At 46.8% G+C, this 18,244-nt stretch overlaps 1 protein-coding gene across 1 annotated transcript in view; it reads left to right on the forward strand.

The window, feature by feature from the left end:
• ccnd2a (cyclin D2, a) overlaps positions 1-18,244 on the forward strand; it is a 99,751-nt gene that overhangs the window by 44,312 nt on the left and 37,195 nt on the right. Inside the window, exon 3 of the mRNA XM_081608417.1 lies at positions 14,180-14,224. The gene's annotated coding sequence lies outside the window, so the exon portion shown is untranslated. The remainder of the gene's footprint in view (positions 1-14,179; positions 14,225-18,244) is intronic.

Here is an 18,244-nt window from a genome sequence, read left to right on the forward strand (position 1 = left end):
AGAACAGCGGCTCGCTGCCTGCTGAGTCAGCTGTTTGAGCTCTGAGCTTCACCACTTCGACCTGTTTTTGTTTCACATCCTGTTTGCAGCAGGTTTTACATGAAGAGCGATGCAGCCTGACGCGGTGCAGCCGTTAGCGATGCTGCATGTTGCTGCATCTCTGCATGTTGCTGCATCTCTGCATGTTGCTGCATCTCTGCTGCCTCGCCCTTCCACTCAGCGCTGCGGCCTCAGACTGACAGCAGTGAGGTGGAAATGTTTTGCTGGCTCCGGGTGTCAGCCTGGTTTGGTTGGAACATTTGTTGGGAAGCGGCAGAAGCGCCTGGGAGGCTAAAGCTCAGGCTCCTGTTAATCAGTGATGTCGTCTGTTTTCCTGTCCAGGACGTGAAATCAGCCGTGAGCGGCAGCGACACACACCGCCATCATTCCTAACGAGGAAATGATCAACCAATCACATGGGAGTCTGTCCCCCTGGTCATGTGCTCCGATCACACAGTTAAAGTTTACTCAGATGAGAGGGAGGCCGTTCTTCACACGACCTTTTCCAAAGTAAAGGGAGAAAACAGCAGATTGCTGGATCTGAGCTGGAAAACAGCTCAGGAATGCTGGGAGGAGTGGGAGGGATGTGGAAATTAGTGAAACGTTGCAGCTTTCCTACCAAGGATCACAGGAAAACTCCTGCCGGCCTGCAGCGTCGCTCTGCTGCTTCGGTCTGAGACGCCTGAGTGGCGCGCCGTTTCTCCTCTGGTTGCTCCTGGTTGCTGCTGGTTGTTCCTAGTTGCTGCTGGTTGCTGCTGGTTGCTGCTGGTTTCTCCTGGTTGCTGCTGGTTGCTGCTGGTTTCTCCTGGTTGCTGCTGGTTGCTCCTGGTTGCTCCTGGTTGCTGCTGGTTGCTCCTGGTTGCTCCTGGTTGCTGCTGGTTGCTCCTGGTTGCTGGTGGTTGCTCCTGGTTGCTCCTGGTTGCTCCTGGTTGCTCCTGGTTGCTGCTGGTTGCTCCTGGTTGCTGCTGGTTGCTCCTGGTGCTTGGTTTCTCCTGGTTGTCTGGTTGTCCTGGTTTCTTGGTTGCTCCTGGTTGTGGTTTCTCCTGGTTGCTCCTGGTTGCTGTTGTCTGGTTGCTGTGGTGCTCCTGGTTGCTCCTGGTTGCTCCTGGTTGCTGCTGGTTGCTCCTGGTTGCTCCTGGTTGCTCCTGGTTGCTGCTGGTTGCTGCTGGTTGCTCCTGGTTGCTGCTGGTTGCTGCTGGTTGCTCCTGGTTGCTGCTGGTTGCTCCTGGTTGCTGCTGGTTGCTCCTGGTTGCTCGCTGGTTGCTCCTGGTTGCTGCTGGTTGCTCCTGGTTGCTGCTGGTTGCTCCTGGTTGCTGCTGGTTGCTCCTGGTTGCTGCTGGTTGCTGCTGGTTGCTCCTGGTTGCTGCTGGTTGCTCCTGGTTGCTGCTGGTTGCTCCTGGTTGCTGCTGGTTGCTCCTGGTTGCTCCTGGTTGCTGCTGGTTGCTCCTGGTTGCTGCTGGTTGCTGCTGGTTGCTGCTGGTTGCTGCTGGTTGCTCCTGGTTGCTGCTGGTTGCTCCTGGTTGCTCCTGGTTGCTGCTGGTTGCTCTGTTGCTCCTGGTTGCTGCTGGTTGTCCTGTTGCTGCTGGTTGCTCCTGGTTGCTGTGGTTGCTGCTGGTTGCTTCTGGTTGCTCCTGGTTGCTGCTGGTTGCTCCTGGTTGCTGCTGGTTGCTCCTGGTTGCTGCTGGTTGCTGCTGGTTGCTCCTGGTTGCTGCTGGTTGCTCCTGGTTGCTGCTGGTTGCTGCTGGTTGCTCCTGGTTGCTCCTGGTTGCTGCTGGTTGCTGCTGGTTGCTCTGGTTGCTGGTTGCTGCTGGTTGCTGCTGGTTGCTCCTGGTTGCTGCTGGTTGCTGCTGGTTGCTCCTGGTTGCTCCTGGTTGCTGCTGGTTGCTCCTGGTTGCTGCTGGTTGTCTGGTTGCTCCTGGTTGCTCCTGGTTGTCCTGGTTGTGCTGGTTCTCTGGTTGCTCCTGGTTGCTGTGGTTGCTCCTGGTTGCTCTGGTTGCTTGCTGGTTGCTGCTGGTTGTCCTGGTTGTCTGGTTGCTGCTGGTTGCTGCTGGTTGCTCCTGGTTGCTCCTGGTTGCTGCTGGTTGTTCCTGGTTGCTGCTGGTTGCTCCTGGTTGCTCCTGGTTGCTGCTGGTTGCTCCTGGTTGCTGCTGGTTGCTGCTGGTTGCTCCTGGTTGTTGCTGGTTGCTCCTGGTTGCTTCTTGTTGCTGCTGGTTGCTTCTGGTTGCTCCTGGTGCTGTGGTTGTCTGGTTGCTGCTGGTTGCTCCTGGTTGCTCTGGTTGCTGTGGTTGTCTGGTTGCTGGGTTGTCCTGGTTGCTGCTGGTTGCTGCTGGTTGCTGCTGGTTGCTGCTGGTTGCTGCTGGTTGCTGCTGGTTGCTCCTGGTTGCTGCTGGTTGCTCCTGGTTGCTCCTGGTTGCTGCTGGTTGCTCCTCGTTGATGTTGGCATTGATGTTGACGGTGGCGTTGACGTTGCCGCCAATGTCAACATCAACGGCAAATATTGCGATCTGTTCCTGTGATCTATTTCCGTTAGAAATAGATCACAGGAATCTGGTGACTCCACAGATCATCAGTGAACTATTAGCACCGTTAATCGATTCCAAGGTTCCCAAACTGGAACCTTTTTATTCACATGTTTCTGGGATGGCCGTAAACCTGACGCACAAATCAGATCCGCGAACAGCAGCGATGAAGCGACTCCTCAGTTTGCTTCTGAACGATCTGATTGGACGATGGAAAAGACTGTTAGCATATCAGAGGCTATGCTAGCATCCATGCTAGCAGAGGCTATGCTAGCATCCATGCTAGCAGAGGCTATGCTAGCATCCATGCTAGCAGAGGCTATGCTAGCATCCGTGCTAGCAGAGTTTCTGCTAGCATCCATGCTAGCATAGCCTATGCTAGCATCCATGCTAGCATAGGCTATGCTAGCATCCATGCTAGCAGAAACTCTGGAAAGATGCCCGGATAGAAAGACGTTTTGCTCCAACCGGATGAAGAACCTGAAGACTAAAAACTAAATATCTCTGATGCTCAGGTTGAAATGTATCCAATAACTTGGCAGCAAAAAGGGTTTAGAATGGAAAATGTTGCTGATTTTGTTGAGAGTTTTTAATTAAAATGTGGTTAATTTTGATTAATTAAAAACTGTCATATGAACCATTTATAACTCAAAGTCCAGGAAAACATGTTTCTGTTTCTGTGTCGTCATTTTGAGCAAGAGGAGATGAACCAAAGCCAGATTTCCAACCCGTGATGGATTAGAAATCATATTTGAAGTATGTTGATGATTTTAACGATGGCGTTAAACAAAACGTGACGCCTGTTATGGTTCTCACAGCTGCTGGCCATATGATGTGTTCATGATGTTTATTAATGCTCTTATGATGTGAAGCACTTTGAACTGCTTGTTGCTGAAATGTGCTGCGCCAGAAGCTGATGGATTGATGGAGTGACTGATCTTACCAGTGATAATATTGTGAAACAGAATATAAATCATTTCAGCATTTGGGTGATAATAATAATGTTAGCATCAGATATTCAGTGAGACGATTTCTGATCATGGACTTGTAGCTTTCAGGCCCAAGCTGCGTGTTTGTTGATTCCCTGAGCCGAGTCCCACAGCGGCTCGGAGCCCCGCGGTTCGCAGCCCCGCCCCGCGGCTCGGAGCCCCGTGGCTCGGAGCCCCGTGGCTCGGAGCCCCGCGGCTCGCAGCCCCGCCCCGCGGCTCGGAGCCCCGTGGCTCGGAGCCCCGCGGCTCGGAGCCCCGCGGCTCGCAGCCCCGCCCCGCGGCTCGGAGCCCCGTGGCTCGGAGCCCCGCGGCTCGGCGCCCCGCGGCTCGCAGCCCCGCCCTGCGGCTCGCAGCCCCGCCCCGCGGCTCGGCGCTCCGCCCCGCGGCTCGGAGCCCCGCGGCTCGGCGCCCCGCGGCTCGGCGCCCCGCGGCTCGCAGCCCCGCCCTGCGGCTCGCAGCCCCGCGGCTCGGCGCTCCGCCCCGCGGCTCGGAGCCCCGCGGCTCGGCGCCCCGCGGCTCGGAGCCCCGCGGCTCGGAGCCCCGCCCCGCGGCTCGCAGCCCCGCGGCTCGAAGCCCCGCGGCTCTGAGCCCCGCCCCGCGGCTCGCAGCCCCGCCCTGCGGCTCGTAGCCCCGCCCTGCGGCTCGCAGCCCCGCCCCGCGGCTCGGCGCCCCGCGGCTCCCACAGGGACCCAGAGCGCCGGCCGTTTCTGCTGCGTGTGGCTGCAGATGTTCCACCGGGTGTCTGATGCAGGAGGAATCCCCCAGACCGTCTTCACTCACTGAACATGGGCCTCTTGTTATTTGCATGCAGCGTGTCTGTGTGTGTGTGTGTGTGTGTGTGTGTGTGTGTGTGTGTGTGTAGGTGTGTGTGTGTGTGTGTGTGTGTGTGTGTGTGTGTGTGTGTGTGTGTGAGCGCAGGCTCTGGATGAGCCCCAGCTGCCCCGCTGGTCGCCGCTGGACAGCTGATGAGTGAACAGGATGAAACGAGCTGCTGGACGATGCGGCGGCGTTTCGTCTCCCATCTGGCCTCACGGAGGCGCGCGCCCTGTTGATGCAACACACAAATATTTAAAGTATGGAAGGTCATCAGGTTTGCTCACGCTCTCATCAGGAACTCCCTGCAGAACCAGAGGAGTCAGGACAGAGAGCAGTCGGCGCTGGTGGCAACAAGTGGGGGAGGGGCGTCCGGCGCTGAGGCTGAACCAACCATGACTCGGCAGAAATGAGTCTGATCAGTGAAGCAGGAAGAACACACAGCTGGAGACACTGAGCTAGCTTCAACTTCCACTGTCTGGTTGAAAAACATTTCCTGTTTTGGTTCTTGGATCTTTTTTGGTTCTTGGATCTTTTTTGGTTCTTGGATCTTTTTTTGGTTCTTGGATCTTTTTTGGTTCTTGGATCTTTTTTGGTTCTTGGATCTTTTTTGGTTCTTGGATCTTTTTTTGGTTCTTGGATCTTTTTTGGTTCTTGGATCTTTTTTGGTTCTTGGATCTTTTTTTGGTTCTTGGATCTTTTTTGGTTCTTGGATCTTTTTTGGTTCTTGGATCTTTTTTGGTTCTTGGATCTTTTTTGGTTCTTGGATCTTTTTTTGGTTTTTGGTTTTTTTTTGGTTCTTGGATTTTATGGTTTGGATCTTTTTTGGTTCTTGGATCTTTTTTTGGTTCTTGGATCTTTTTTGGTTCTTGGATCTTTTTTGGTTCTTGGATCTTTTTTGGTTCTTGGATCTTTTTTGGTTCTTGGATCTTTTTTTGGTTCTTGGATCTTTTTTGGTTCTTGGATCTTTTTTGGTTCTTGGATCTTTTTTTGGTTCTTGGATCTTTTTTGGTTCTTGGATCTTTTTTGGTTCTTGGATCTTTTTTGGTTCTTGGATCTTTTTTGGTTCTTGGATCTTTTTTTGGTTCTTGGATCTTTTTTGGTTCTTGGATCTTTTTTGGTTCTTGGATCTTTTTTTGGTTCTTGGATCTTTTTTGGTTCTTGGATCTTTTTTGGTTCTTGGATCTTTTTTTGGTTCTTGGATCTTTTTTTGGTTCTTGGATCTTTTTTGGTTCTTGGATCTCTAAAGTTTCAGAGTCTCTGTTTCCTTCAGTTGTTATAAATACCAAACATGACTTCATAGAAATCTAACTTTACATTTTGACTCCTTGGAACTGAAATCTTTCCTTCCTTTTCTGGGGTTTTTCAGAACCATGTACCGGTACTGTAAGCCCCCAGCATGATGCTCCCACCGCCGAGCTTCACTGTCACCATGGGGATTCAGACACGGTGCGTTCAGTGACATCTGGAGAGTTCAGCTCTGGTCTCGTCTTGAAGGTTCTGGATCAAAACTCCAGCGTCTGTCACTGGATCATCAGAGGTCTGGAAATGTAGCTGGAACTTTAACTTTTTCAGCTTTTATAACTTTGTAGAACCAAACCTTGATGACTAGCCGACTGGTTAAACTTCAACATTCATGTTGACAACCTGAAGACCGAGGGGCTAAAAAGCTGTTTAATATATTAGAGAGTTTTGGTTTAACACAACATGTCAAACAAGCAACACACACTCAGGGACACACACTGGACCTGGTTATCAGGGTGTGAATATTTCCAATGTCTCTGTAACTGAAGTCGCCTGTCGGATCATTTCCTGTTTTCTTTGACAGTTTTTATCCGTTAATCCACTTGGACAAAAAGCTGCTATCACAAAACGTACTTTCACAGAAAACAGCAGAAACATTTATCTGCACTATAAGGCGCATAGAACAGACGCTACAGGAGAGGCTGGAGTTACGTGATGCATCCACTAGATGGAGCTGCACTAAAGGGAATGTCAACAAAACAGTCCGACTCGGGTCGGCGAGGAGAGGAGAGGCTTCTGGGCCGGACGATGGTCACCGTTCAGCATGTTGGTGGAGAACCTGGTGCTGAATGACCTGCAGACGACCCGATTATCGTTCTGCTGGACTGTGTGGCTCCATGTTGGTTCATATATAAGGAGCATTGTCGGGTTTGAAGGAAATGTAAGGTTTTTTGGTACCTTTTAGTGCAGAAAATACGGTAATCAAATCTGCTCTTCTTCTCACTCTGAAGTTATAGTGACGTAGATAAGTTGGTGGATGATTTTCAGTGCAACTTTCAGATATCATTGATTACATTGCCCCCACTAAAGTGAAGGTTGTGACTGGTAGGAAGAAATCTCTATGGAGAAATGCACAAGTAGTTCAATCTGCCGTAGGGCCGAACGGAGATGGCGTAAAGGTCAACTGCACGTTTATTATGAGAACTATGACAACACTAAAACATGCCAGAGAGGCTCTTTGCAAACGTCATAAACAAAAACATTAACAATGCTCGAGCTTTATTTGCTACTGTTGACAGGCTGACAAACCCTCCTATGACGTTACCACCTGAGCTTCAATCTAATGCCTGCAACAAGTTTTTCAATTTCTTCTCAGAGAAAATTCAAAAGATCAGAGGATTAATCTGCACATCCACTCTAAAACCAGAACCAAAGCTGGGCCACTCAAATAATACAGGAATAATGACGCAATTTCTACTACTGAGTTCTAAAACCCTAGAAGAAACGATAAGTCGGTGAAGCTCCAGTTCCGACCCTCACATTTCTGTAACTCCTGCCTGTCATTAATGATCTGATCCACTAGCAGCTCATCGCTCTCTTCAGCTGTTATCAAACCACTGATAAAATCACTGCTGCAGAACTACAGGCCGACCTCTGACCTCTGATTCATCAGCAGTTATTGAAAAAGCAGTTTTTAAACAAATAACTTGCTAACAATAATGAATCGCTTTGACTCCTTCCAGTCTGGTTTCCATGGTCACCACAGCACGGAGACAGCCTAGTCAAAGTGTTCAATGACATCCACATAAATACAGACTGTGGGAGAACCACAGTGCTGGTTCTGGTTCTGTTGGACCTCAGTGTTGACCAGGACATTTTACTGAACCGACTGGAGAGTCGGGTCGGACTCTCTGGTCCAGAGCTCAGCTGGTTTGAATCCTACATAAAGAACAGAGATTTCTTTGTTTCAGTCGGAAACTTCTCATCAGAGAGGTCAAAGGTCACATGTGGGGAACCCCAAGGTTCAATCCTAGGACCCCTTCTTTTCAATATCTATCTGCTCCCACTGGCTCAGGTTATAACAGGACATAGGATCAGCTACCATATCTATGATACACAGCTCTACATCACGATGTCACCAGGTGACCTTTGACCCCATCCAGTCACTGAACAGATGCTGAGAACAGATCAATGTGAGGACGAGACAAAACTGAAGTTATTATTGGACCTAAAGAGGAGCGATCTAGAGTTATAGATCTAGAGTCATAGATCTAGAGTTATAGATCTAGAGTTATAGATCTAGAGTTATAGATCTAGAGTTACAGATCTAGAGTTATAGATCTAGAGTTATAGATCTAGTTATAGATCTAGAGTTATAGATCTAGTTATAGATCTAGAGTTAAAGTTCAAGGTTTTAGATCTAGTTATAGATCTAGAGTTATAGATCTAGAGTTAAAGTTCAAGGTTTTAGATCTAGTTATAGATCTAGAGTTATAGATCTAGAGTTATAGATCTAGAATCAATGCACAGCTTCAGTTATTACAACTAAAACCAGCGATCAGCCTGAAACCTGGGAGTAGTGATGACCTCTGACCTGAACCTTCAGAGCCACATTAAGACAGTCACAAAGTCGGCCTTCTATCACCTGAAGAACATCTCCAGGACTAGAGGACTGATGTCTCAGATCTAGAGAAACTCATCCATGTTTATCTTTAGCTGCATTGATTCCTGCAACAGCGTCTCATCAGGTCTGACTGATAAATCAATCAAACAGCTGCAGCCGATCCGGAAGCTGCTGCAGCCGATCCAGGAGCTGCTGCAGCCGATCCGGAAGCTGCTGCAGCTTAGATCCAGAAGCTGCTGCAGCCGATCCAGAAGCTGCTGCAGCTTAGATCCAGAAGCTGCTGCAGCCGATCCAGAAGCTGCTGCAGCTTAGATCCAGAAGCTGCTGCAGCCGATCCGGAAGCTGCTGCAGCCGATCCGGAAGCTGCTGCAGCTGATCCAGAAGCTGCTGCTGCTTAGATCCAGAAGCTGCTGCAGCCGATCCAGAAGCTGCTGCAGCCGATCCAGAAGCTGCTGCAGCCGATCCAGAAGCTGCTGCTGCTGTTCTGACTAAAACCAGGAAGATGGAGACATAACTCCAGGTTTAAAGTTCCTCCTCTGGCTCCCTGTAGCTCAGAGACTTTAAAATCCTGATGTTAGTTTATAAATCACTGAACGGTTTAGCACCACAAGACATTAAAGATCTGTTATTGCTGTACCAACCGTCTGGACCCCTCAGGTTCTGGTTCTGCTCTGCCTCCAGAACCAGACGAGGAGAAGCAGCATTCAGCTTCTATACACCACAGATCTGGAACAAACTTCCAGAAAACTGTAAAACAGCTGAAACACTGAGAGCCTTTAAAACTTAAAACCAGCTGGTTAGAGCTGATTATGGCTAAACTAGGGTTAGAGAGCGGCTTTGATGTCTTCCATGTTTTTATGTCTTTAATGTTTTTAATTTCTTTTTCTCTCTTTTCTACGTTTTAATGATGTAAAGACCCCGGAAAACGTCCCAGTTAAACGACGTTTATCTAAAGTTCTACGTGGTTTAGAGTCCCAGTTGACGGAGTTTAACTAAAACCTGGAGGTTGGAGTCCCTGTCAAACGGTGTTTTTGACTAAAGCCCCTGAGGGTTAGAGTCCCAGTTAAACTGCGTTTAACTGAAGTCCTAAAGGGGTTTTAATGTTTTTTAAATCTCTTTCTCACTGTTTATTTCTGTTTTTATTTTAATTATGTAAAGCACTTTGAAATGCATTGCTGCTGAAATGTGCTATACAAATAAAATTTGATTGATTGATTAAACTGGATTTCATTGAGGCGTTTCAGAGTAAAGGGGGCAGAGCTTTCTTCTTGTTTGTTTTATTATGAATGGATGATGTGCGGACGTCTCTTCATGCAGCGTCGGTGCGGCCCGGCCCGGCCCGGCCCGGCCCGGTCTGCAGCCATTTCACCCACAGATGTTCAGGTTTTACCCCCAAAATAACCAAAACTAGAACGGAGACTGGAGTCTGAACTCGGTTCTTGTTTTGGGGATTTTCGCCAGTTTTTCTCTCCAGGGTGTTTCAGCACCCTGAGATCATTTGACTCTGGAGTTTCCGGGTTTTAACGATCCTCTGCCTGCGCCTTCATTAAGGACCTTTGGGTGATTGGCCGGTTGGAGCAGAGCGTCTCTGAATCCTCCTGGCAGTAAAATGTCCACTGACTGATAACGAATGCAGAGAGGAATCGGCTCCTTCATCGGCTGTTTGGTACCAGAACTTCACATGGCGCCGTCTGTGACGCTGCTTTTCTAATAATCTGACTGAAGAGTTTTACAGTCATGAAGGGTTTGTGTCACCATTAGATGGTTCTGGAGGAGATCTGCTCATCCAGATCTCAGCCTTCCTTCATGGCAAATCTTGTTCACAGATTTCTCTGTTGAATGAAACTCAAGTTATTGGCAGAAATGTGTGCATTTTTCTACAGTATATCCAAAATATTCCAAAGAAAAACATCTTGTGAAGCTGAAAAACCTCAGATTATCACTGCTCGACTTACGGGCTGGTGTTCAGAAAGCAGCCAATCCGGGAGCGCCATTCATTTCCCTTTATGGTGATTGGCTGAACCGCTAAGAGACGGGATAAGGAGGCAGTAGATGTTAGCTGTTAATACAGCGTCTATTTTAATGAATATTAAGGTGTGTTTGCTGTTTGAAGCACTAAAGTAGGAATCTGATGCTGCGTTCACACAGCAGGTGAATCTGAACTTTTCTCCCCCAAACAATCCTGTCGCATTTTATCCGACTTTTACGCTGTTGGTGTGAGATGTGTGTCGTAATTCTGCACCAGAAGAAGAAGCCAGATGTGGTCAAATGGATGTGCGTTAAAAAACGTGTATATAAACATTAAAACTATTATTTATGAAAGGTAAAACAGACACTGTGCGTCACCAGGGATCAAAATATTCACAGCTCCTCCTTCTGGCTGCTGCCTCATAATTATAAAAAAATCCAACATAAAATAATATAAAATGTTTTTTTGTTTGTTTTACTATTTGTACTAATAATGAGCTTCATTATTAAGGTTAAATATTTAGGTTAGAGTGGAAATAATGGATTGGATTTGTGTTTGTATGTACAGACAGGTGTGTGTGTGTGTGTGTGTGTGTGTGTGTGTGTGTGTGTGTGTGTGTGTGTGTGTGTGTGTGTGTGTGTGTGTGTGTGTGTGTGTGTGTGTGTGTGTGTGTGTGTGCACACGCATGTTTGTTTGTAATACCTTGTGGGGACCATTTTCCTGACACATACTGCATTGTGGGGACCCACTGCTCCTAGTGGGACCAAAGCCTGGTCCTCACAAGGGGAATCGCTGTTTCTGGGTCAGAGGTCAGATTTAGGATCAAGGTGTGAATTGAGTTTTGGTTAAGAAAAGGGTTAGGCTGTAGAAATGAATGGAAGTCAATGGAAAGTCCCCACAAAGACAGTAACGCAAACATGTGTGTGTGTCTCTGTGTCCCTCTGTGTGTCTCTGTGTCCCTCTGTGTCCCTCTGTGTCTCTGTGTCCCTCTGTGTCCCTCTGTGTGTCCCTCTGTGTCCCTCTGTCTGTGTCTCTGTGTCCCTCTGTGTGTCCCTCTGTGTCCCTCTGTCTGTGTCTCTGTGTCCTTCTGTGTCCCTCTGTGTCTCTGTGTCCCTCTGTGTCCCTCTGTCTGTGTCTCTGTGTCCCTCTGTGTCCCTCTGTGTGTCTCTGTGTCCCTCTGTGTCTCTGTGTGTCTCTGTGTCCCTCTGTGTCCCTCTGTGTGTCCCTCTGTGTCTCTGTGTCCCTCTGTGTCCCTCTGTGTGTCCCTCTGTCTGTGTCTCTGTGTCCTTCTGTGTCCCTCTGTGTGTCCCTCTGTGTCCCTCTGTCTGTGTCTCTGTGTCCTTCTGTGTCCCTCTGTGTCTCTGTGTCCCTCTGTCTGTGTCTCTGTGTCCCTCTGTGTCCCTCTGTGTGTCTCTGTGTCCCTCTGTGTCCCTCTGTGTGTGTGCAGTTCCTGTGTGGGGAGCTCCGGCCGTCCTGTGAACAGTGTCTGGTCTTATCTCTTGTGTTTTAGTGTTTTATGTTTCTGGCAGCCGGGGGCACAAGCGGCCCTTTGTGGCCCTTTGTGGCCCTTTGTGGCGGCGGCTCTGCCTGCAGATCCACCCGAGCAGCTGTTCACCACTGCTGCTCATATCTGGCTGTGAGAGACGCATTCATGTAGCGTCACTGTGGGGCTGGACGTCTGACTGCGACGGACCGGATCCGAACGCGTCTCTGCAGAGAGACGACGGAATATGAGCTTCATGTCCGCCGGATTTACGGCCGACTGCAGATCAGACAGAAGCAGCTGCAGAGGAGCGTCTTGATGACATCACAGGTCCTGGTTCTGTTCTGGTTATGATCCAGGTCCTGGTACTGGTTCTGGTTCTGGTTATGATCCAGGTCCTGGTCCAGGTCCTGGTCCTGGTTCTGGTTCTGGTTCTGGTCCTGGTCCTGGTCCTGGTACTGGTTCTGGTCCTGGTCCTGGTCCTGTCAGACCTGCTGTGTGGACCCAGCCTAGTTTTACCCCTAGATGATGATTATTTTTCAGAACTTTTAGAACCGGGTCTGGTTGGTTTTAGAACCGGGTCTGTGGTTTTAGAACCGGGTCTGGTTGGTTTTGTCTCGGCCTGCTTGTGACGAGCCTCCAGGTTTTCCCGCTTCAATCGTCTGAAACTATGGAACGTCTGTGCAGCAGGAGGAAGAGGAGCCACTCTTCACCTGGAGGAAGAGGAGCCACTCTTCACCGCCACAGTGGGGCGGCAGCAGCGCCTGCCAGCCATCGGCCCTGAATAGACCATCCAGCGCTGAAGCGGCTCTCTCAGCTTCCTGAGGGCAGAGCTGTCTGCTCTCTCTTTGTTCTGACTCTCACGGCACGGCGGCCATCAGAATGAGGAGATTAGGGGCCGCCCCGCGCCGCGCCGCGCCGCCGCCTTTGTTATCGCCCACCTGGAGCAGGTAGAGCCGCAGCTGTTTCTACCTGGAGGAGCAGGTGAGAGCTGCGTTGTTCGCTCGGGGAGATTCCCATCGCTGCACCTGGAGCAAACACACAGACGAAGCAGGAATTGAGCCGCTGCCACGGACCCAGTGCATGATGGGATTCCACCAGGCGGGTTTGGATCCGGGTCCAGACCAAAGCGAAGGTCCAGCTGGAGTCTTTCTCCTGGCGTTGAGCAGTGAGCCGGTGGTGGCTGGATAACGGCGGCCATGTTGGGTCTGCAGCCTTCCTCACCTGGACCCATTTCACACAAAACTCCTCCGTGTTCCCACAGAATCCAGTCCGTGTTTTTAACGATTGAAAAAAAACCCAGGGGTTAAACGGATCGGAACCGGAGCGCCGCTCACAGCTGATGGCACCGGAAAACTCTGAGGAGGAAACAATATATTATTTATGTTTAACTAAAACGTTTTTCGAGGCGTTTTAACATGTTCAGGTTTTTTATTGTGAAAAAGTTTTAATTTAAACATGAAACTCACTGAGCCGAACTTTCACTGACAAACCTAAACATATGGGACAGAATATTTAGGTTTCAACAGAATCTCCTTCCGATGTGGAACAAGCTTTAGGATTTTACAAGGTTGGTTTATATTGAAACAAAAAAAAAAAAAATTTTGTTCATAAATAAGAACTTCCTGATTTCTGTTTTTTTCTCCAACTGATTAATTTAATAAAAATATATTGTTTTTTTAGTTGTCAGTGAGATATTGTTGCTAAAATGAAAAGATGAATTAATTAAGGATGCAATCCCACCAGCCCTGTTCAATCTGCTTTAACCAAACTCCAGTTTATTTCCCTACAAACTCCGGTCTGGTTGTTGAGGTGTGAACGCTGATTGACCTCTGACCTCTGGTCCTTCAAACATCGGTCTGGGTTCAGTTGAAGTGAACTTTGCTTCGGTTTGAACGCCAAGCGGACCGGAGACCGCTCCAAAAGCAGGAGGTGGACTACAGAGCAGGGCATTCTGGGTAAATCCAACCAAAGCTAACATGTTAGCCTAGCGCTAGCAGCAGAAATGGCTCCTGGTCTTTAGCCTAAAGATAAATCCTCCAACCGCTAAAATCCTCCATCTTGTTTCCATCTGGTGAAGCAGAAAGTTGCTCTCAGTGTCTTCAGAGGTTTTAGTGTCGTTTCCTTCAGTGGTTCTTGGTGCAGCGCCCCCACAGGCCAGGAGGGGAACAGGTTGGTTTGACTCAGAGCAGCTGCAGGTGGAGCAGGTGATGGAGTTCTGGTTTCTATAGTACTTTACCTACCAGACTATCAGGGGGGAGAATGTCCTTTTTTTACCTGCTCATTAAATCTATTTAGGAAACAATTCCCACATAATCAGATTGAGATGTTTGCTGTTTGAGCCATAAAATCAGATAAATCTCTTGGACTCCTTTTCTCGTGGATGTTTGTCATCTTTCAGCTCAGAGGCGTTTAAACTGGTTCTCCAGCAGGATGTAGAAGAACTCTGATTTATATTGATTTTCACATCCTGAGCATTTTCCTCTGTTTGTCTTACAGGATCAATGAGGCTGACAGAGAAACGGTGCCAGGAGTCGTTTTCAGGTAGGACTTGTTTCATTAGAGAAGCGCCGATCCGAAGAGCAGCTTCTGATCCGATCGGCACAGCTTTATTTATAATGTCTCAGCTCTCTGGTTGTTCCGTACCTTTATAATGTTTCAGCTCTCTGGTTGTTCCGTACCTTTATAATGTTTCAGCTCTCTGGTTGTTCCATATATTGATGATGTTTCAGCTCTCTGGTTGTTCCGTACATTTATGATGTTTCAGCTCTCTGGTTGTTCCGTATCTTTATAATGTTTCAGCTCTCTGGTTGTTCCGTACATTTATGATGTTTCAGCTCTCTGGTTGTTCCGTACCTTTATAATGTTTCAGCTCTCTGGTTGTTCCTTATATTTATAATGTTTCAGCTCTCTGGTTGTTCCGTACATTTATAATGTTTCAGCTCTCTGGTTGTTCCGTACATTTATGATGTTTCAGCTCTCTGGTTGTTTCGTACCTTTATTCCAGAGAGCTGAAACCAGAGTGTTTCAGCTCTCTGGTTGTTCCGTACCTTTATAATGTTTCAGCTCTCTGGTTATTCTGTATCTTTGTAATGTTTCAACTCACTGGTTGTTCCATATATTTGTAATGTAACTTCAACTTCAAATGTGTGAGCTAAGCTCCACCGTTAGCCTCCATGTTTACTTACGCAAACACTGAGCTCTTCTTCTTTTATGGCGGTTGACAGAACACTGAGAACGCTGACGCTATGGCGCCCTCTAGTGCACATGCGGGACACTTTCAGGTCGTATGCCTGTTCACACTGCAGAACACATTCAGGTCGCATTTACTGGCAGTGTGAACGATCCCGGCAAAAAAATCGGAATTGCCAAAATATCGGAATTGGGTCACTTCAGGCTGCAGTGTGAACGCACCCTGCGTTCCATATGTTTATAATGTTTCAGCCTTCTGGTTGTTCCGTATAATTGTAATGTTTCAACTCTCTGGTTGTTCCGTATATTTATAATGTTTCAACTCTCTGGTTGTTGCATATGTTTATAATGTTTCAGCTCTCTAGTTGTTCCGTATATTTATATTGTTTCATTACTTGGGTTCTTCCGTATATTTATATTGTTTCAGCTCTCTGGTTCTTCCGTATATTTATATTGTTTCAGCTCTCTTGTTGTTCCGTATATTTATATTGTTTCATTACTTTGGTTCTTCCGTATATTTATATTGTTTCAGCTCTCTGGTTCTTCCGTATATTTATATTGTTTCAGCTCTCTTGTTGTTCCGTATATTTATATTGTTTCAGCTCTCTGGTTCTTCCGTATATTTATATTGTTTCAGCTCTAGTTGTTCCGTATATTTATATTGTTTCAGCTCTCCGGTTCTTCCTTATATTTATATTGTTTCAGCTCTCTGGTTCTTCCGTATATTTATATTGTTTCAGCTCTAGTTGTTCCGTATATTTATATTGTTTCAGCTCTCTAGTTGTTCTGTATGTTTATAATGTTTCAGCTTTCTGGTTGTTCCGTATAATTGTAATGTTTCAACTCTCTGGTTGTTCCGTATATTTATAATGTTTCAGCTCTCTTGTTGTTCCGTATATTTATATTGTTTCATTACTTGGGTTCTTCTGTATATTTATATTGTTTCAGCTCTTTAGTTGTTCTGTATGTTTATAATGTTTCAGCTCTCTTGTTGTTCCGTATATTTATATTGTTTCATTACTTGGGTTCTTCTGTATATTTATATTGTTTCATTACTTTGGTTCTTCCGTATATTTATATTGTTTCAGCTCTCTGGTTGTTCCGTATATTTATAATGTTTCAACTCTCTGGTTGTTCCATATATTAGTAATGTTACAGCTCTCTGGTTGTTCCGTATATTTATATTGTTTCAGCTCTTTAGTTCTTCCGTATATTTATATTGTTTCAGCTCTCTGGTTCTTCCGTATATTGATATTCTGGTTGTTCTGCGGCACCAGACACGGTTCTGGTGCCGCCGGTTCTGTTTGGATTGAAAGCGTCTGTTACTGCTTGCTCAGCTTCAGCCGGTGTGTTCAGAGACAGCAGTGGAAAAGCTTGCTCTGATTTCAGAACTGAAAGTTTGGTTGGTGTCAGGATGGAGGTGTAGTTCTGACTCTGGTTTCAGAAGCGCCGGTTCTGGTCGTGTAGAGGCTGCTGTGGCTCCGCTCCGTCCTCAGCAGGCTGGGCTCTGATCAGTCAGGTAAAGGTCACTGCAGTATTGACCTGATTTCAGTATCACAGTGATGTGATACCACTATTGTGTCTTTCTCTGCCATCGAAACCCCAGCAGCTCAGATTCCTGTAAACGCTGCAGGTGATTTTTCTTCTGCAGCGTTTCGCTCTCATTCACATTATGAAACGGAGATGATTGAGTTATTAATAGACTGATTTTATTCTGCTCCTCTCTCTAAACTAGCAGCTCGTGTTGTCTGTCTGTTTGTCTCAGTAAATGAAACAAAAATAAAAATAGATGCAGGATTAATATTTTTTCTAACTGAAACTTTATTCAGGAAGCAAGTTTTCACCACTTCTGTTTTTCCTGCTCAGTGTTGACCAATCAGAGAGCTCCTGGTCAACAGGTGTATCTGTTGACCACGTACACCTGGTCATCATCATCATCATCATCCTGTAGATGAGACACAGGCAGCCATGTTGGTTTGTGGTTGAGATTTCCACACAGATCGTCTCATTGGGCCAAGCGCCGTTTCCCACAATGCATCACTGTAGAATCCTGCAGATCATGGCTGAACTGATTAATCAAATCAATCATTTTGTATAATTATTGAAATAATCATCAACTAATTTAGTAACTAATTAATCAAGTAAGTGTGTGTGTGTGTGTGTGTGTGTGTGTGTGTGTGTGTGTGTGTGTGTGTGTGTGTGTGTGTGTGTGTCAAGAGCATAGACTCAAAAACAAGACATTTGTTAAAAGAACACACACACATATATATATATATATATCTAAACAAATATTTTATTTATGTATTCATTTATTTGTCAATATTAAAAAGCACTTTTAGCACCAAAATGTTGTTCAGAAGTCAGTAACTAAACTATTTCTAATTAAAGAAAACAGTATAAAATAACAGAAAACATTTCTTCATTGACTGATCTTATTGTTTATGTTTTGTGGATGAAATGAGCCTGACTGGACACATCTGGCTCTTTGCTTGTTTACCTGATATTAATATGAAAAATTAGTTTTGTTGTTTTGCTTCTTCTTTGAATAAATAAACAAGGAGTCATAAATGTAAAAGATCAGATATTAAAGGCGTTGCTACTTCCTGTCTCATGACGTCACATCCCCCATGTCGACACAGAACCTCATAAACTCTTCGGCTCTGCCAGTTATTAATAACTGATTCAGAAATGATCCGTACATTCAGCGTTTATCAAAATATCCATCCAGCCTGGAGGTTTTAACCCTTTAATAGATTTTATACCTGAAGTTAGAACCAATAAGATTTAACTTTTTGGAAACAGCCTCTGTAGCATCAGAACATATTTTTATTCGTCACTTCATGAAAGGTGTGTGAGCATAAATCTTGTGGTTCCGGTTCTGCTTCGGTCACCGTTCAGAACCAGAACCAGAACGCAGGCTGACTCTAAATGTTTGAATCAACGCAAACAGAATAAAATACATTCATAAAATGTCAGGATGAAACGCTCCATCCAAGGCGGGAAAACTTTTCCTACTTCCTGTGTTGCGTCACCTCTGGCCCTCCATGCTCTCCTGAGCTTCGTCTCCTTGGCAACAGCAACCTGTTTGGGATGATGACTGCACAGAGAGACGAAGTAAAGTAGAACAGGAAGCATCCCGCATCACTTCCTGTGGAAAGCTCAGAGATTAATGCAATAGAAATATTTCCTGGACGGATTGTTTGTCCTGATCCGATCCGTCCTGAGAGGATCGCTTGGGAAAATGGCGGTTGTCATGGAAACTGCTGGGAAACGTCTGGGGGGCAGAGCATCGTTTGAGCAACGGCTCCCCGTGACCAGTGGCGCATAAAGTGGGTATGCAGCGCATGGGGGCGTCAGAACCCCGTCTGGAGG

This window comes from Poecilia reticulata, chromosome 6 (genome assembly GCF_904066995.2).
Source record: "Poecilia reticulata chromosome 6, P_reticulata-male-v2, whole genome shotgun sequence".
In the NCBI taxonomy this organism is placed as follows: Eukaryota; Metazoa; Chordata; class Actinopteri; order Cyprinodontiformes; family Poeciliidae; genus Poecilia; species Poecilia reticulata.